At 38.4% G+C, this 21,700-nt stretch overlaps 1 protein-coding gene across 8 annotated transcripts in view; it reads left to right on the forward strand.

Moving 5' to 3' along the window:
* Window positions 1-21,700, forward strand: part of brsk2b (BR serine/threonine kinase 2b) — a 149,377-nt gene that overhangs the window by 41,193 nt on the left and 86,484 nt on the right. Inside the window, exon 2 of one of the 8 annotated variants that reach the window (XM_079811241.1) lies at window positions 14,057-14,233. The exons of the other annotated variants lie outside the window; for them this stretch is intronic. The gene's annotated coding sequence lies outside the window, so the exon portion shown is untranslated. The remainder of the gene's footprint in view (window positions 1-14,056; window positions 14,234-21,700) is intronic. 8 annotated transcript variants of the gene reach the window in all.

A 21,700-nucleotide genomic window follows, 5' to 3' on the forward strand; every position in this document is an offset into this window, starting at 1 on the left:
CTTTCATTAGAATCCCAATTTGCAAACACAGCTGGAGTGTTCGTTTGAACAGTAGTGAATGATCGGATTGTTCTTGACGTAAATTCACAATTTAAATCTGAACTCAGGCTGACATGAAAACGTATAAAACATCCTTCAACAAGGGCTTCGCTTGTTGGTGTTGCAGGCAATATTTAAACGTCAGGTTATGTCTCTGTAAAAAGTCTCTTGATGTGTTGTTGATTATCATCAGCACACATTTGAGACCGTCAAGAAGCAAAGGCCAGAGGAGTGGAGGGAGAGAGGGAAGTGATGGCGCTTCATGTAGGAGCGAACCATGTCGCCTGGAATGCAATATGTTCCACCTGAATGCCTCTTTCCACGGCTACATCATTTATCTGACTGCGAGGGCTCTGTATTTGGAGAACGGGCCTCGGTGAGGGATGGAAATGCTACCGTGAACGGACAGAAACACTTCCCCGTGCATGTTTTCATAATTTCCGCCTATTAAGTCACTTTTGCCGCCTGTGTTGCTGTCATGCATCTGCTTCTCAGGGATGATTTCTGGGAAGTTTTGTGGCATGTAGCCGCATTTTGAGATCAATAGAAGGATTTGTGTGTTTGCTGTTGTGTAATCACACATTAAATGTGGGTAGAAGAAATAGCACTATATTTGCATTTCCTGAAGGAAATACCAGTGCGTGCGAAGGAAACAAAAGTGTTACATTTTTAGGTCACTTGCTTGTAGGCTTGGGATCTACGTAAATGCAATGTCAGTCTGCTGCACACAAGAATCAGCACATGATCGCTCTGCAAAGGTGGCTATAAATGGTACATCTATGCATGAAAAATTAGACCATTCACAATTCAGTATGCAAATGATTGTGAGAATAAGGTCAATGGAAGGATTTTTTTCATCAGATGTTAAATGTAGGTAAAAGGAGTAGCATTGATTTTCACGAAGGAAATAGCAGTGCTTGAAGTCAGCAAAAGAAAAAGGTTAAAGTTCATCAGCTTTGGTTCTGTTTAAAAGAAACACATGATTACATCATGACACAATTTTAATTCTGAGCATTCTACTACAGCGCACCTTCAAATTATTACTTTTAAACTAGGGCTGCGCAATATATTGAAATTATCGAAATATCGCAAATGTACATATCACAATATGCATATCGCAAGGGCACGCAATATCTGAATGATTTTAATAGGCTACTTCAACATTGTGAAAAGTGTATGTTTTAGGTCGACGCATATAGAAGAGAATAGACTGGGCACACGACTGTTACTTATGTGACTTGCTTGACGTTAGAGTTATTAAACACAATAACTTGCGAAAAACAACTCCTCGCAGTCTCGCGCTGTCTGACACCCACACCGAAATGTGCGCACAAGCCATTCTTTTTCGTGTCTTGTTACACACTCGAACTGTCAGAACTGATGCTTTCTTTTCCCAGAAAGAATGTGAAACAACATACAAATTATATCATTCTAATTGTTTTAATATAATTTAAATAGATTTTACACACTTAAAGCAATATTGTATCGCATGTCGAATATCGCATTATTTAACAAGGATATCGCATTTTTCTTCAATATCGCACAGCCCTATATTAAAGTATTAATACATATACAATAGTATTATATAGCTGCCTTGCAAACACTGTAATAGAATACAGGCCCTATCTATTGACTCTTAGACCCCATTTACACCTGATATTAACATGATTAACACACCAGTTTTATTTTAGGATACTGTATATTTAGTATTTATTGATATTTTAAATGAACTTTTATTTTGTAATGTTATGTGCTTTTGTCATTTTATTCGTTTTTTTAAATATTTATATTTCGTTTTTATGTCAGTTTTAGTCATTTCAACTTATTTTATTGTAGTTACTTGCAAAGCCAATATTTTATATACCTTTTTTGTCTATTGATATTATTATTATTTTTTACTTCCATTAACCACAATGATTTTTAATACTTTTAGTTTCAGTTACTAACAACACTTGACAAAACTAAATAACCGAGGCCCAAAATGTTTTGAGATGTTGTCACTTTAGGCACATTCTGAGTTTGAAAATGATTTCTCAGAGGATGTGCGAGACTGGATACATTTTGGTTGTGACAGCAGTTCCAGGATGAGCTGGAGGAGATTTTAAAAGCGTTTGTGATTTCAGACTTGTGCTGCTGTCCATGGTCCTGAATGGATTCACTTGACTGTGTTGCCTGCACATGTGGTCTCTCTGTGCACATGCATTATATCTTCATAAATCTTCATTTGTTGTTGTACAACAACCAGCATGACGCGCTTACCGTTTGCCGTCTAAAATTGTTTTTCATTTTAATTCTCTGTTGGTTGACGAAATTGATTTGCTTTATTCCCTTTCCCATAGAGAAATAGGATGTATTCTTAGCATGGGAATACTGACTGCAAAGTAGTTTAACACATGTGCTCTCACCAGTGTTTTTTCCCTCTAATCATGTGACTAATGTATGTGTTCAGCTGTGGTCAGATGTTGTGCATCATGCTAATAGGGGATGAGGTGTAAAAGCCCCACAGGAGACATGCCAGAGAGATCTTCACTTAAAAGCTAATCAAACTGTCATTATCACACCTCCTGAGAAGGGACACGCGAGAGAGCGAGTGTGTGTGGGATTCACAAATCCTATCTCCGATACTGCCTTTACAATTTTAGATTACAAACCCGATATTTGCAGCCAGCTCCTGTAGTGTTAAACGGCATTGGATTACATGGTGGCCGGGCGCTCCGTAGAGTTGTAAAATGCTGTCAAAGGACAATATCTGCACACACGCATGAACGCGGTGGACCCGCAATCACATTTGCCCTGAAGCTGTAATTTGTCTTGTGCCGTCAGTCTCCCAGGAGATGGTGGAGTTTATGTAGATTATTGCCTAAAAGTGGGTTAAGATGAATGCCACCTCCATGGACCGATACAAACACCATTACCGTCCTCTGATACCGACGGCAAAGAGGATTTGCTGCTGATAAATCAGGCCACGGATATTTGTATGTGTGAATACCGCTCATATTTTGAAGGTCGGGCGAGAGAAATAATGAAAGAAGATTGGAAAGCGCGATAGTAAAATGCATGACATCAACCAAAAAAACATTTTCATGAGAGAAATACTTGTCAGGAAAGTCATGAAACGCCCTTCACGAAAATCCACTATTTACCGCATACGCCCCAAACATACATCCTGTTATCAGATTTGTCTTCCCCTCTTAAATTTTGACAGTGCAAGGAAATATAATGGAAGTTTGTAGAGAAATGGCAGGCATTCGGAGGAGGAACATTCTGTTTGTGAAGATAAGACGTAACGGAGAGCGTTTAGAGATGAGAGAAACACATCTCTGACCTTTTACTAACTTGTCAGCTCTCGTCCATCCTCACTGTCTCCCATCACAACACTGCACATCAGAGTTGTACATAAGCGTGCACACGCACAAACAGATGCGCTATACTCACTGTGCTAATGGAGAGATATCAAAACAGAGACCCTGCCTCAGATTTCACTTCTGTGCTGGATGAGTGGGTGCGTCACATTGCAATGTGACAACTAGGTCGCTCTCATTATAATCACCTGAGCTGTATACACTGTGGCACACCACTTTGTGTTGTGATGGACCGTCAGTTGCTGTTTCTATTTTTGATGCTCTACACTGTTGAAAATATTTTATTATGAATTCATGCATATCTATCAGTACCATAATGGATTATTTTTAGATTACCGTTGCTATAATGTTACTGTCATTTAACATTAATCTTTAAAATCATCAATCATTTTGTTAAATGTAAAAATTCAAATCTCAAAATGAATATAAATTTTTCATACTTTATATGTTGTGATTCCTAAATTAAATGGTTCAATTTTTTGGTTAAAATAAGGTTCCATTTGTTAACATGAAAAATGTATCCTAAAGCATTTAATAATATTAGTTAATGTTAATTTCAACATTTAGAAATACATTATTAAAATCAAAAGTTGGATCTGTTATTGGTATTTGCATGAGCTAGTATGATCGAACAATGGACAGTTGTATTTTTATTAACGTTAACAAAGATTAATACTGTAACAAATGTATTGCTTGTTGTTGATGTTAGTTAACGCATTAACTCATTTTAACTAATTGGACCTTATTGTAAAGTGTTACCAATTAATTTACACATTTAAAATATTTTAGTGTTTTATTTTGTATTTATTTAGACAAAATAGTTATTGGTCATAACATGAAAATAATGATTGGCTTAAAGGGATAATTCACCCAAAAATGAAAATTCCCCCATGATTTACTCACCCTCAAACCATCCTAGGTGTATATGACATTCTTTTTTCAGACAAATACAATCAGAGTTATATTAAAAAATCCTGGCTCTTCCAAGCTTTATAATGGCAGTGAATGGCAGCCCAAAATTTCAAGCCAAAAAAAGTGCATCCATTCATTATACCAGTAATCCACACGGCTCCAGGGGGTTAATAAAGGCCTTGTGAAGCGAATTGATGGGTTTTTTAAAGAAAAATATCCATATTTAACACGTTATTAAGTAAAACATCTTGCTTCTGGCAGACCACCCTCCGTATTCAACTTGACATGACAATGACATTGAATGTAGCGTAAGCATTTTGAACTGCGAGAGGCATTACACTTTCTTCGTATAATGCTTGGAAGAGCCAGGACATTTTTTAATATAACTCCGATTGTATTCATCTGAAAGAAGAATATCATATGCACTTAGGATGGTTTGAGGGTGAGTAAATCATGGGCTAATTTTAATTTTTGGGTGAACTATCCCTTTATCAATATTTTTTGGCATTGATTGCTAAAAAAATATTTTTTACACCAAAGCCTGCATTTGTGTTTTCTGGTCTTTGGCCTAGTAGTTTAAATTATAATTTTTTTATTCTAACTAAGTTATATTATCTTACAATGCCAGTGTATTGTTGTTAGTCGCAAACAAAGTATTCACCCATTAGTCTCACGTTTAGTCTCACTTACATCTGATTGGTTAATTGTTGGTGGCCATTCTGAGGTGATGTGGAGCCTCAGCACTAGCAGTGTCGACAACCGCTATTGTGCTGCAGCGTTGCTTCTTTTTAATGTAGAGACGGTGTATGAAATGTTGACTGGTTACATGGAATGTTTGAGATGAACTTTTAGACTGTATTCCATTCTCGTTCTAATATCCCAGTGAATCCAGCAGCAGGGAGGAGTCATGCTTGTGAATGATATTTTTGTTAAAGGAGACTGATTGAAGGAGGATTATTCAGAGCTGCTTTACTCTAAATGTTTTGAATTTTGTGGACTTCTCCTCCCAATCTCTCTCCTTTTCTCACAGTGTGTCCCAGATCATCTCTAAGCCTCCAACTTCAAAGCCTTCAAACACGGCAGAGCTTTAATTTACAGCCAATAAGGTTTCTTTTCAGAGTGACAAAATGGGGCACAGTGTCGCCATTTCCCTTGAGAGGGAATGAGGGAATGGAGAGCGAGAGAGAGAAAGAGACAGAGAGAGAGAGAGAGAGAGAGAGAGAGAGAGAGAGAGAGAGAGAGAGAGAATAAGACAATATTTAAGGGAACCCTGGAATCTCTCTCTCTCTCTCTCTCTCTCTCTCTCTCTCTCTCTCTCTCTCTCTCTCTCTCTCTCTGTCTGTACTTCCCGCCAGCCCTCACTTTAAAGGATTGAAGTCATCTGTCTCCATTAGGGGGTCATGGAAATATGAGACCTGCTGGGGTGGCCCTGCTCTAGAGCAAAGTGTGGACATCATGAAAAGTCCTCATCGATTTGTTGTAGCTAAAGCCTCTCTTCTCTCTGTCCACTCCCTTTAGGAGGGTGGTGGATTGATTAAAAGAATTAGAATTCCCCATTTCTACATTTTTCCATGTATGTAAGTGCATGTAGTTTTCGGAATATTTGTAAAAAAATCTTCAGATGGTTATACAGAATGTTTTGTTAACTTTCATTAACAGCATTAACAAATATTGTTACATTATAATGCTCACTGTACAGTCATTACTCTAGTCTACCAGCAGCCATATCACCCTGTAGCCTGTGAGACTGGTTTCCCACTGAAGCTAAGCAGGGCTGAGCCTGGTTAGTACCTGGATGGGAGACCAAATTGGGAAAACTAGGTAGCTGCTGGTAGAGGTGTTAGTGAGGCCAACAGGGGGTGCTCATCCTGTGGTCTGTGTGGGTCCTAACACCCCAGTATAGTGATCGGGACACTATACTGTAACAAGCACCGTCCTTCGGATGAGACGTTAAACCGAGGTCCTGACTCTCTGTGGTCATTAAAAATCCCAGGATGTCCTTCGATAAAGAGTAGGGGTGTAACCCCGGCATCCTGGCCAAAAAAAATTGCCCATTGGCCCCTGTCCATCATGGCCTCCTAATCATCCCCATATATATATACGATTGGTATCCCTCAAGTCTCCTCTCCACCAATCATCTGGTGTGTGGTGGGCGTACTGGCGCAATATGGCTGCCGTCCCATCATCCAGGTGGATGCTGCACATTGGTGGTGGTTGAGGAGATTCCCCCTTCTATGTAAAAGCGCTTTGAGTGAGTGAGTGCCTAGAAAAGCGCTATATAAATGTAATTAATTATTCATTATTATAGTCTTCAGTGTCACACGATCCTTCAGAAATCATTCTAATATGCTGATTTGCTGCTCAAGAAAAAGTTATTAACATTTTTTTTAAAACTATTAAAAATGTTTTATGATGAATGCTGAAAACAGTGGTGCTTAATGTAATATGTATAGTATTTTAGGTAACACTTTATTTCAATAGTACACTTTCTATAGATATTCTAGTAACTTTGCAACAACATCTTATCTACCAGTCATTAGAGTATTAGTAGACTGTCTGTAATATCTGGTAAGACTATTTTGATGGTTTGGATTGGATTTTGATTAATGCAAAAGAACAGCATTTATTTCACTTTATTTGGCAACTTTATTAAGGTGCCACATAATGAATCAGTCATTAATGTCCACACTCTCAGCTTTTTATTGTTAAAATAATTTAAAAATAAATCTATTGTTGTACCTGTAGAAGGACAAAAATAGCTTGAATCGTGAATTAAGATGCATGCTCGGTTGGACTAAAGCGGCTTCCATAATCCATACAGTAGTGTGTATGAGTGAGAGTGTTGCTGTAATGGGCTGTGTGTCATTCATTCCATTTAGCCTCCACTTTCTTCTCACATGATACAGCACAATAACATTATTATTGATCATTCTGCTGATGAGTGAGAAGATGGAGCCCTTTCACACACACCCACACTCACATACACAACTCTTCTCAATCCCTTACATCACTCTGTCTACATCCCTTAAGCATTTTGTGTCATACAGTTTTATAGTTTCTATCTCTCCTCTCACTTCCTCTCTCTCCCTTTGTCCCCTGGCTGTAGTAAGAAGACAAAGGCCTGCTTATATCACCAGACTGATGTTCAGACTTCATCTGTGCTTGAGCACTCGCAGTAATTAGTTAGGTGGCAGCGTTATATAAAGGGCCCAGTTAACTTTTATTTCTCTATCATGTGAAATATCCATTGATTTTCATTGTTTTGTACAGGACTAGAGATATTTTGGATTCCCTAAACTTAAAGGGATGGTCCGCCAAAAAAATAAGACATTTCTCTCATCATTTACTCACCCTTGTATCTTTTCGAAAATGAATGCATTTTTTTTTCTTCTGCTGAAAGCTAAAGAAGATATTTTGAAGAATGTTGGTAACCAAATAGCTTTGGTTCCCAATGACTTCCATAGAAGTCAATGGGAACCAAAACGGTTTAGTTAACAACATTCTTCAAATTATGAGGTGAGTAATTGATGACAGTTTTCTCTTAAAGACCCCCTGTAGTAAAAATCAAGTTTTTGATGTTGTTTATGTCTATATGGTCTTTTTAATATGCTTTCAGGCAAACCATGATTTGCCTGACCCACGATTGCTGAGTATTTTCTCCTTAAAACTGCAGTGAACCAAATACAGTCTCAAAAACGTGATTTGAAATGCAGTTGTTCTCTACGTCACAAATATGTTGTAAACAATTAGTCAATGTGCGGGCGGGCTTTAGCATATGCTGCGAAGCAAGGGAGTCTCAAGAGAAGCCAGGTTATCCTGGTATATTTTTCTGTTGATATGAAAAATCGGGTAATTTTAGAAATATAGTGGGTGAATGATGTATATTATGATGTTATGATGAACTATATGCTTTTCTCCACTGACGTTCTAAGTTGTTCAAAGCGTTTGTAAGGATGCTGATTAGAAGGCAGACTGAGATGAACATGGTTTAGGTTGCTCGACGTAGGCAAGCAAAGGGATAATCATATATTAATTATTGTTATGTTTCCGACGTTGTAAAGAGCGATACCATTGTGCAGCGTTTACTACAGTAACTTGAGTAAAAGTTTAGTGAGTGGATCTCAGAGCTTGTGTGAGTGAGTGGAGGCGGGGATAATTTGCATATTCACGGATTTGCGTATACTAAATGAAGCAAGGGTGTAGAGTTACATTCAAGCTAATTTAAGGCATGAAGATGTTTTATCACAGGAAAAAGCGTTTAAATATGTCATTTTGGTGATCAAAGATGAGTTTTAAGGGATACAATTAATGACTACAGGGGGACTTTAAGACATTATTTAGTAGAGTTATTAAAGATGCAATGTACCAGAAGTAGTGACAGATATTTTCTTCCATATTTTGATGTACCTCTGAGTGAAACAGACTGTCGTAAAAAAAAGAAAGAAAAGAAAAGTAGAACGTGGACTTGGTTCTATCCATCAGTTGTTGATTGGATGGAGGCAGATCTGAATGCGAGCTTGCAATCGTCTGAATGCCAGTGAATTGTAAGAAACGGGATGGGTTCAACCAGACTAATTTTGAGAAGTCTTGCATACATCCTAATAGGGACCCACAGTGTTGTTGATTTCAGGTTTTACCCACACACTTTCTATAGAAATAATCTTTATACTGTATAAACTGTATAAACTTACCCAGCACAGAAAACTTTCTACATTTTCAAAAAACATCACCTAGTATGATTTATAAGCTGTTTTCCTCATGGGGACCAAAAATGTCCCAATGAGTGTGAGTGACTTCACCTGGCTATTATTGTCTGTCACAATGCACCTCCAGCAGTCCACCACACCCGTCCAAAAAACACACAGGGATGTGTGGTCCCAGCAAACCCTACATTATGGGGACAAAATGCCCCAACAAGGATGGCAATAACAGAAATCTTTGGCCCTGGGCATTTTGTCCCCATAATGTAGGGTTTGCCGGGACCACACATCCCTGTGTGTTTTTTGGACGGGTGTGGTGGACTGCTGGAGGTGCATTGTGACAGACAATAATAGCCAGGTGAAGTCACCCACCCTCATTCTGGCCAGCTTCCAGAATGTTCTGACAGACTGACTGCAGGCGAGACCTCTGCTTAAGACACATCCTCACAGAGAAGGAGGGAGGTGGGAAGAAATATGAGGAAAAAAAAGAGAAGGGATGGAAAGACAGAGGGGCAGTTTTTTGTGCATTCTGGATGTGTTCATTTGAAAACTTTACCTTGTCTGCTCCTTTTTCCCTTTTCTTTTTTTTCTTCTTTCTTTTTGTTGACAGCATGTGTCTGGCCATGAGGTCCTCACACAGATTCTCTCCACTTGGCTGCGTGCCCATCTGCTGTGCTGCATGTGGGTGTCTGTGGTGTATGGATGCGGTGCAGGGCACTGTCAGGTGGCACCAGGTGTTGCTTGGCCTTGCTTCACTGCACGCAGGGCCGCAAATGCATGGCACACCACCTCCCACATAACTGCTGCACACACACACCCACACACCAAAAGCCCACCCCTGAGTGCATATTATATGTCATTTTTGTTGGTTATAGCAAACTGAAATGTTTTGTTGAAATATTTATTTAAGAAGTATCCATATATTTCCTCAGAATATTTGTATTTGTTGGATACACTTCCAAAGAAATAGTCCAAAAAATTAAAATAATAAATAATCCACTATGAAGTACAGTCAGCCTTACTGATTTCAGTTACCCAGATGATCAGACTGATATACTAAAGTTTTGCAATGGCTTACTGTGAATATTAGGAAATCTGACTGCTTCATGCTGCAATTGACCAATCAGAATCAAGGGTTACATTTTATTTCTATAGTCATTCTACTAAATAGATGTAACATTGCAACTACATGTCATCTAACTCTCATTAGAGTATTATTAGACTGCTAGGTTAAGGTAAGACGAATAAATAGACATGTGCTTGCAAAGTCACTTATAGTAAATAGTATGTTTGTTAAGGGACCATCAAAAAATAAAGTGTTGGAAGATGTTAGGCAGACAATCGACTAATACTCTAATGAGAGTTTGTTGACAAGCAGTTGCAAAGTTACTAATAGTTGATAAAATGTACTATCGAAATAAAGTGCTACTGAATCAAGTATTCCATAGAGCCATGCAGAATATAAAATATAATATGCAAAGATAAAATTGTTGCATCAGAAAGGCCAGAAATTGATGTTGCTCTGCAAAATGCCAGCAAAGCACACAAGACACTTACATTGTCTCTCATAGGCTTTTAGCTTGGTTCGTTTACAGTAAGTACAGGATGTAGGCTGTGTGGTAAACAGTCTCGGATCATTTTAGAGAGATAGACATTATGAGTTTGCAGAACTCATTCCCAAACACCACACATTTTTGCGAAGTTCATAGCGGACAATTTGCTCTGTTACTGTCACTGCAGCGTGAGCCCTGTGTGCATTTCCCCTTTAAAAGTGAGTTTATTAGCTCTCATTCAGGGAATGATGGATGTTATTGGAGATAGAGTTACATCAGGCTTTTGAGCGTGTGTGTTCGTATGTCTTCTCCGCTATATTTCTGCCCTGGGGCTACTCTCTCTCTGTCTCATTGTGAGTGGAGTCTATTTTAAGAATCACTTCTCTTATTGGACGAGAGCTTTTATGAACACAGTCTTCTCTATGAGATGGAAGAAGAGAGTGCCTTCTGATATGAGTGTTTTGCAGGAGAAGCCCACGCCCGTGTCTGCACACGTTTGTGCACATGTGCCTGCGTAGGTGCGTGAGATTTGTTTAGAATGGAGAATTTGTCCTGTGACAGTGCTGTGTGAGCTAGTGGGAGCTGGTGTGGGTTTGTCTATGTGTTTTGAATGAAAGAGAGAGAGAGAGACGTGCATCTATAAATAGCACTTGCTTTCTTTGCTTGTGTGATGTTCTCTCTGCAGAAGAGATAAGGAAACTCCTGTGTAATACTAGATAAAGAACAGACGGTTACTTACAGTTTGGTCTACAAAGAATCGGTGCCTGTAGTAGATTTCGCCGAATTCAAATTTACATCCTTCATGAAGTTCCTAATTTCCTGCCACTTGCATGTTCATGTTGTTAAAGGTATTCAAAGTAAGCAGCTGATGGGCTGATTTACTTGAAGAGTGTAAACAATGTGACTCTGTGGTGCTAAAATCTTTCTGTAGCTACATAGCAATAATAGCTTAGCCAAAGGAGTTTGGGGCAGGACTTGAACTTTCTCGGTTTGAATGAACAATGCCAGATGGAAGATGGATGTGAATATTCATGCATTTTAATTTGATGCATTAGCCAAATTAGCCAAAACAACTAAATCTTTTTTTCCCAATGCCAGTACAAGTATAGTACTCTCATTTCGGCTATACAATATTTAAAGGTGCTGTATGTGTACTACTTGTACTAAAGCGTAAACTATAAAATATGTTTGCAGATATATAGGAAACATGAGTTCACATAGTTGTTTCTCTGAAAAGCAATGCTACAGCCAGTTATTTTACTTTGAAATGTGCGTTCTGTGTCAAAATGTTTGTTTTTGTTTTGGTCTCTGTGATCCTGTCCACTGCCAATTTACCCAATAATATTTCGACACCCCGGGATTCTAGTTGGCAGAAAACACAGTGTATTACAGCCAAGGAAGCCAGCAAACAAACTGGGTCAGAGATCGCAGATTCTACTTGACCCAAAAAGCCTCGGCATCCATCTAAAAATCTCTATAAATGGGAGCATATTAAAACGCGTATATATCAACTCATCAAGTCTCGCCTTCCATTGTCAACTGCGCTCGTTCCTGTTGCGTGTCCTCAATCTGGCAACCCGCGTGAGCATCGAGTCTAGGGAGGCGGGGGAAACAACCTTCTTCAATATTTTGAATTTGGACTGCAGTACCCATTTCAACCACTTGCTATCAATATCACATACTACACTTTTACATTTCAGTGGTATTAGTCTAACTAAAAAATTTACCAAAAATTGTTTTCAAACAGGTTTCCTGTCTGCCATTGGTCAAACAAACAAATAGTCACTCCCAAACACACATGATTGGTTGACTAATGCTGCTGTTGAAATGTGTTGGCCTGTCTATACTGCTGTTCAATAGTTCCCTTTCAGTCGGTCACGTTCAACGTCACATTGGGATATCGCAATACATCGGGGATGTTCCGACGTGGCGTCTCCATTCCCTCCTTCAGGGAACAAGGGTTACATACGTAACTGAGATGTTATTGGGACCAGAACAATTTTTTTATATACAAGAAATCAATACTTTCATTCAGCGAAGGATGCCTTGGTGAGCATAAGAGAGTTTTTTCAAAAATATTAAATTCTTACCGACCCCAAACTTTGAACTTATATCTCCTTGTACAGGGTTGTTTGTAACTGCATTTCACTTTGACATTTCTCTTCTCTGAGTGGGTGCAAACTATGAATTTGTGCAAATATGTGAGGATGAAGGGGACATTTTCTCTTCAGTTGCCTTTTCATCTTTTTCTGTCTCTTTCTGTTCTAATAGAGGGAAGAAAATCAGGAGCAGAAAGGGAGCAAAGGGCATTTGGGTCATGTGGCAGTCTTTACGTATTTCTGTGTCTTAAAAACATGAGAAATGAGAGAGAAGAAGGGAGAGAGAAGAGCGGAGGCATTTAGAGATGCTGCATTTATAATACATGACACACCGCCGTGGGCTAGTGGTACCTTGGCCCTACAGTATATTGTGTGTGTGTGTGTGTGTGTGTGTGAATGTGTCTCAAGAGTGGGGGTATGTCTACTAGTTCAAAGCCATAGTCTAGACTGGTAATAAGTATACTATGTGCACCATAAATGTTTATGTTACTGCAGCACGTAAAAATTGGACAGATCATTTGCAGTAATATGAGATCATGATTACCTTCCCGCCACATGTGTTAGAGAGACGATCCAAGTAGCTCACAGTTGCATGCGTCCTGTTAAATTGCTGTAGTCATTTTCGGTGTGTGAAGTGTTGAGTGAATCAAGGCTGTAAGTGAATCCTCCTAATCAAAGCTCTTTTCTTCGGTCTGTCTGTGTTGTATTGATCTCAGAGCTCTTGTATACGCCTCGTACTCAGGATGGTTAAGCTCAGTCGACATACAGCGCTGCATGTTATATCAATGAAATCCACACTGCTACACGCACACACATTCTCTTGTCATCCGTATCACTCTGTGTCACCACAGCTGCATTGTAAAGCATGCCCTTGGGGTACATTACACATGCCATCTGTGTGTGTGATTGCTATGAGAGTATTATTCAGGAAAGGAAGCAATGGTATAAATCAGTGTTCCCTACAGAATTTTGTTTTGCAACATTTTCTTACCTAGATAACATGCTAAACAATGTAACACAATTGCTTTTTATTTTTTTTGTCAAAAATATATGTATAATAGCCGTCCAAACACAGCCATGACGTCTAGGCTAAAACAAGGCAAAATTTGGGCTGTCAGTGAAAATTTATCCTAGACAGTGAAATGACGGCTATTGCCTGCTGGGGAGTGATGAAAAATTCAGCTTTGCCATTACAGGAATAAAGTACATTTTGAAATATATTTAAATAGAAACCTGTTATTTTACATTTGAATAATGTTGCACAATATTACCCTCAAAACTAGTCAGACACATTGCACTCATCTATAACCCATATTCTCATTTTTCGCTTTGTTTCACTATTCCATCTTTCCTCTTTTCCATTTCTTCCTTCCTGTCTGTTCACTCTTCAGACTGACCATGATGTCTAATTGAACGGATAAAGGCATGTCGCTGTTGGAGGGAAATGAGGTGACGGCTTCCTGCATTCATTCACAGATCTGTCAGTCACTCACCCCCTCACAGCTTCTCCTTCGCTCCATCTCCCCCTCCTGCCTCAGCGTGAGGGTCTGACAGGGTGAGCGTTTAAGGTGGGTTTCTTACCCTGTGCCCTGCTGGAGAGGAACTGATAACTGATAACATCACTGCTAGCCTGTGGGAAAGAGTTGTTACTGCTGTGTGATACATACACACACACAAGGTTATAAAGATTCATTTATTCTGCCTAGAGGTGGGTGTGTAGGAATAGATATATCAGAAAATAAAAATAATCTAAGAGCTTTAAAAAATCTTACCGCCCCCACATTTTGAATGGCAGTGTATTTTCCAATGTTTTTGTAATGTTGTGAAGTAAAATTGTGAAATATTAATAACTATTTGAATATGTTTTTTTAAAATGTACTTTATTCCTTTGACGGCAAAGCTGAATTTTCAGCAGCCATTGCTATAGTCTAGTCTAGTGTCACATGATTCAGGACCTGGTGATTATTAGTTAGACGGCTATGTATTTGATATATTGTGTGTTTCAGTGTCTGTTTAATCATAATGTAATGTTTGACTGCTACATTTTTATTTCTTTCATTTATGTTTATTTATTGCATTGTGCATGTATACTCTCTGGCAGATATCTCTAAGACTTTTCTTGAGAAGTGGAAGTTAGTTTTTGACTTTCATCTGCCAGGACTTGTGGTAATATGGGGAGTCAGTGCGTAAATGAATGAATTATTAAAGCTGATGATGTGAAGGAGCTTCTTTGAGTAATCTCAGCCAATCAGAGGCGAGCTGCTGTCTATTTGGGTCATGCCATTGTGCTGTCATCTGAAAGAGAAGAAGACCGAGAGAGAGAGAGAGAGAGAGAGAGAGAGAGAGAGAGAGAGAGAGAGAGAGAGAAGTGAAAGGTGTGCAGGATAGCACAGCTCTGTATTTAAGAGATTCACTGTTTATTACCACATTGTGCATGTAGCTCATTCACATGCAGTCACCATATATCAGTCAAATATACATTTAGTGAAAACATGAAAAAAACTGAAATCTTGAGTCATATCCAAAAACCAATCTTTCATCACCAAGCCACCATAGTCATCAATAAAACATCAATAGCTTAAGTCATTTCACATTTCTCCTTATTACTTAATCTTTTCCATTCCCAGCTCAATCAGTAATCCTGACAGTAAGTGCTGCTGTAGGAGTTTGAATCTTAGATAAGACTCACTGAATACTAATTAGAAGCTCTGTGAATCATATAGAAATCTCTCATGACAGACCGAGCGGTAGGCAAGGCAAGCGTACAGATTTGAAATGAGAAGTCGACTCTCAACAAAGATCATTATCGCTCTGTTCTTGAAGAATTGTTAATTGTGTGATTCTCATTGATGTGGTGAACATCTGGGCTGCAGTCCAAGGGCTGGAAGCATGTCAGTCACTTGGGTTCTCCCTCCAATTATCACCATTCCCCAATCGAGTCAATGATTATGTGTTAACAAAGTCAGATCTATTCGCTTTCCCAGTTAAGGATATGAGATCGTTGAGAAGTGGCTATGAATAACTGACCTAAAAGCTTTTGATTGGTCTCTCTATGGCTCCTGTGGGTTTATGAGGTTACGAAGGGTCACACCTTGTGTAGTGACAACCTGTCGATGATTTAGTCCTAATGGTATTATAACCCATTGTGAATTAGTTCATCCATACTGTGAAAAGTATGACTTGCCTGAATCTGAAAATTGGGATGTATTCTGTAGAGTTTATAGGGTACATAACACACACAGTTTCTGCTAATCTCATGTTAATATTGAGTACCTATAGAGTAGTATTGCATTCTTCATATCTCCGAAGAGTCTTTAGTTTTATCATACTTATAAAAGAGAGATACGTTGCACCGATTCTTTCCAAAAACAGCCGAGCTTGTGGACGCGAGCAGTGGGTGAGGGTAAAGAGTCATGAGCACACGCACGCACGCACACACACACACAAACAGTACATCAATAGATTATCCCTGGATAACATTTGATTCACTATACGTTCGTGTTGTTTGCATTTTATGCACTTACGGCCCGATTGCCAACATAACGCAGACATTTGATGCAGTTTCACTCGCCGCCTGCGGTTTCGACTCGTGACTGGGAACAAACAAACACACTTGCAGAACTCTGTTGCTGCTCTGGAAAAACAAACTGCATCCACTGTTTCCTTAACGCTGGTTTATTTGGGTAGCTGAACAAGGTTATCTTTCCCTCACAACCAAAAACACACTTCATTAGGGATATTGTTGATTTTGTGGTCTAAAGAAAAAATTACAAATCTTTCTCGAGCAAGTCCTGTGCAGCGCTATTGATGGCTTCTGTAACCGAACAAAGCTCGTTGATGGGCGTGCTCTTGCTCTCTCTCTGGTTGATGTGCGCACATGCTCATCCAGGCAAAGTGCCCATCAGTGATGCGCGGGTCAATGTATAAACAACCCGCACCCGACCAACGTTTTCGACTAACCCACCCGCAACTCGGACCGCAAAAAAAAAAGAGAAAATTTTGTACCCGACCCGCTTCCTGACCCGCATTTTTTAAAAGTAGTAAAAACTCATCATATTTTTATATTTAACCAAAATATTTAAGTTAGAAAACAATTGACATTGCTTTAAGATTATTCTTAATCAAAGGTTTGATATGACATAAATCGAGTATTTAATACAAATAATAATTAATTATTACAACCAAGTACAACTATAACATTTCAATAGTCACATTTACATTTTAATTTAGAGTTAAAGAGTATGAAATATGTCCATAAAAACTTACGGTCTGAATCATGAACTGTAATACGTGTTGCGAGTGTTGTTAAGCTCATCGCAGTGTTCAGCACAGAAAAATCTCTCATGCTCAATCTGTGTGTGTGAAATGCTTTTTACAGACAGTTTCCTGATGTGTTGGCAGGTAAATGCACACGAAGGAATGAAAACAACACACTTGTTATATGTCTCTGAAAGATAACAGCGCTGAGTTGAACAGACGACAGAGATGAATGAACAGACCCGAAACAGCCTTTTGTGACATTTGGATTGTGTAATGCAATCTCATGCAGAATACAGGGCAGTGTTTGGAGTGAACCATTTTCTTCTCATTAATAATGCGGACCGAGCTGCTTAATAATGAACCGAGTCGCACTGAGACCGAACTGTTATTACAAGTCGCATAAGCACGCTTTAAAACTCGCATTGCATATTTATATAATTAAATTGCGCCCTTTGTGATTCAAAAATAGAATATTGCGATTTCTGTTAAAAGTTGGTATATCGTTAAATGTCGGTATATCGTTAATATCTTTGGTATTTAGTTCAATTTAAACAAGGGAAAAGTTTAGTACAATGTGGCCATGGTTTACTGAAATGAGGGAACACATTCTTATTTTGTGGCCACAATATATATATTTTTTTATCCGCTTGTCATGTGCAGAGTTTCGTAAAATTTTAAAGTGCCCCTGTAGTCAATTTTTTCCCTTAAAACTCATCAATGATCACCAAAAGTACAACTTTAAAAGTTTTTTCCTGTGAAAAAAATATTTCTTCATGCCTCGAATAGCTTGAAAGTAACTTTACATCCTTGCTTCATTTAGTATAAGCAAAACCATGAATATGCAATTAACCCCACTTCCACTCAATCACACGAGCCCAGAATACCTGATCCACTCAGGCAACTTTACCGTAGTAAATGCTGCACAATGGCAAGTGGAAATACTGGTTTGATTTCAGCCATATATGTTTGAACCAGAAACTGATTTAGAAGGAAAAAGTGGAAGAGTGAATTATACAGGCTCATAAACAATGGATGTATCAGAATGGTAATGCGTTTTATGTATCGCTCTTTACACATAGCGGTAATTAATATGATTAGACTTTTGCTTGACTACATTATCAAACAGCTAGCAATGTGTAGCTAATGTTACACAAACCATGTTCAAGTTTGCCATCTCAGTCTACCTTCTAATCAGCATCCTTAGAAACGCTTTGTACAACTTAGAACGGCAGTGGAGAAAAGCATACAGTTCATCATAATATACATCATATACATAATTCACCCGCCATGCTAAAATACCCATTTTTTCATATCAACAGAAAAATGTACCTGTTGTTCGTTTATAGCGTACGTTTAGCTTTTGACATCTGCTGATTGTATTTACGCTCCAAATTAATTTGTGAAGAATATCACAATTAACCGAACGTGTAAGAATCATAAGCTTTTGTTAGTCACAGACCTCATTTTCTACAACAATCCAAAAGCCAATGGGAAATCCTGTTGGGTTTTTGTTGAGGGAACCAGGGTGATGCTAAGTTCCGGGTTGGCCTACAAAAATATGTCATCCCTGCACCACTGTTGATGCTGAGTATTTCTGCAGCAAGCACGTTTATGTCATATAGATCAGGAACTGTAAAATAATAACAGAAATGGCTGCATACATTCAAAACTGAACTGAAAGATAGAATCTTCCGGAAACTTTACCGTCCAGATCCCTCTTGCGTGGTTTTATTTTGCATATCTGTGAATAGACAGTGCTACCCCTTCATTTATTCTCTCTTTCTTTAGAGTGCTCCCACACAGAAAGTGCCCATGCCGGCGGCCAGCGGGGAATAGAACCTCTCAGTCAGTTTTCGTTTTTTTTTTTTTTTTTTTTGAGTGCTCTCACATATCACTTCTGCCAGTACAGCAGCAGAGATAGACACACAGAAACAGTGTGGAGAGAAAAGAGACTATTTATTTTCCAAAGCCTCTCGGTGTACGGCTTGCTGTGCTGATCCAAGTTATGCATTACTGGAACAGAGTTATGGAGGTGGGAATCACCAGGGATCCTGTGAAAGATGCATTACGTTCTGATTCTTTACTTTTGGGTTGTGATTCACTAAGTATTGCAATATATTGTAATGCAGTAAGACTTTTACTTGGCATTGCTTGTAAATTGCATGATCCTTATCCAGCTTGCTCTTCCTGTTAATGCTGTGAAACCAAAGTGAATTGATTTCAATGCAGACAGGATATTTTCAATATGTGCTTTTGGGATGCATTAAATTAGGCTGAATTTTGCAGCCTGTGCTTTCAAATAAGAGAAACAACTCTTGTGTGATGTAATGGACTTTGTAACCAGTGTATTATGTGATGTAATGGACTTTGTAACCAGTGTATTTTGTTATGCATGCCAAAAAAAGGAATCTATTGGTTCTTAGCTTCAGTATATATTGATTTAATATAGTTATGAAATTACACAATATTATACAGTATTGATTTTGTCCCCACCTGTATTGAGTTCTAAACATGATTTCTTCTAGTGACTAGCTGCCATATTTAACCTGCAGGTATAATGTGAGTCTGAGCAAAAATAAACAAGACTACTCTGCAGAAAGGCTTCGTTTTAACATCACGAATGATAAACATAATGTAAGACTGCTTTTAAATGTGTTTTTTTTTTCCTTGGCACCCTGTTATTTGGAGCTGACAGTCATTTTCTGTGGACTCTGTACTTGAGGGATTGAACATGTATTGATGCAATTTGGTTGGAGTGCTTTTCTCAAGGGCACTAAGGCAGCTTGGGCCTATCGGCAGTCCATTTCCCAAACCACTTAGCCTCACAGTTACTCTCTGACTTTACATGTCTTTGCTGCGGGGGATGTAGTATTTGCAACCGTCCCTGTGTCATTCCAAGATGAAAGATGAACAGGAAATTCATGCATATGTGGTCACAGTTCACTGAGATTTTTTTCAAATTCTCAATTGATGTTTGTAAAACCTTTAGTATCCCCTGAGTAAAACTGCAGAAATACCAAAGAAATTAATTAAAATATAATAAGCTAAAACGAACAAACTGTAGGGTACAATTAGTCTAAAGGCACATTGGGGGTAAAAGGCGCATTTGACTTTATTCTCTTATAAACACTAGATGACAAAAATTCAGCTCAGCGCTTTTCTTAACAAACACTTTTGGTGATGCACATGGAAGTTTGGCTGATCCTTGACGCGATCGCGAACTGCAACGCAAAGTTGATTCTCTCTCATTTGATCTAATATGTAATGTTTTTTTTATGCTGTAGATTTATGTAGCAAATGAAAATTGATACAATTATTGTCTATATTTTGAGACAAAGGTCTTGTTAAAGGGATTGGCTGGAACTTGGCTGTATTTTGTTATGAATGCCAATAAAAGGAATCGATTGGCTGGAACTTTACTTGAAAAAGTTTTAAATATGGATATTTTTCTTACACAAACGCATCGATTCGCTTCAGAAGGCCTTTATTAACACCCCAGAGCCGCTTGGAGCACGTTATTCAACGGACAGATGCATTTTTTATGGACATCAAAAACAGAGCAACTATTACTGCTATAATAATGCTTGGATTAGCCTGGACTTTTTTAATAGTACTCAGATTATATTGGTCTGAAAGAAGAATGTCATATACACCTAGGATGACTTGAGGGTGAGTAAATCATGGGCTAATTTTCATTTTTGGGTGAACTATCCCTTTAATGATTTTCATTTTGTAATTAAAACATTAAAGGAAGAATATGTAAAAGTATGGTATCTAGGGTAAAAAGCGCCATATTTTAAGTACTGAGTAATATTTAGTAACTACATGTACTTAGGGTTAGGGAAGGAATAGGGTTTGTTTTAGGGTTAGTTGCATGTAATTATGCAGTATTTTTATTTATATTATATTATTTATATTTATTTATATTATTTTACAGTTATTACTATAGTAAGTACATGTAACATATGTAACAAGGACACTGTATAATAAAGTGTTACCTTTTTTTTAAATGGACATATTTTAATGACAGTATATTTATTGAACAAAAACTAATTATTTTATTTATCAAAATAAACAGAAAATAGTACAAACTTTTCTTAAGTGATTGTTTTGAACAAGTATTAACCCCCGTGTGTGGGGGTAAAAGGCCCACCTTGCCACCTCATACATTTATAAGATTATTAAACAAAATAAACCACTTTAATGATTTAAATTGACACACAATCTCTTGCTCCAATATACAAACTTTTTTTTTCTTTCTGCAATCATACACTATGGGAGTAGGGGAAAGCATTTTTCTTCTTAAGGTGGGCCTTTAGCCCCGTTGTACCCTACTATCCAGGCAGAAAAGCAGGCATCATCCTCCATGCTGTGAACTGGATCTCCCTCCGAGCCCCTGGAGAATGACACCCGGTCTCCTGAGACGGCCCCTGTGCGCCTCTGAGCTCGTCTCAGTTCTGGGCCTCCATGATGGATGCTTTGGCCCACTTCATGGATCCTCGAGGAGGGGTCCTAGCTCAGAGCATAGAGAGAGTAATGAGGTGTTCCAGACTTTGACCGCTTACGTAAGAACAGAAGCCCAGAATTCCCCTCACAGCAGGAGTACAGTAGGAACGTCCTTTACTGTACACAGGAAATTCTCATAACTAATATGCCAGCATTGAAAAGCCTCAGGCAGTTCTACTGCTGTTTTTATACAAGGGGGTTGACCCTATGTTTTAAAAACAACTGGCATACAAGTGGACAGCCTTTGAAAGAAATTTAAACAGCCTTTA

The sequence above is a fragment of the Gobio gobio genome (genome assembly GCF_949357685.1).
Source record: "Gobio gobio genome assembly, chromosome: 2".
In the NCBI taxonomy this organism is placed as follows: Eukaryota; Metazoa; Chordata; class Actinopteri; order Cypriniformes; family Gobionidae; genus Gobio; species Gobio gobio.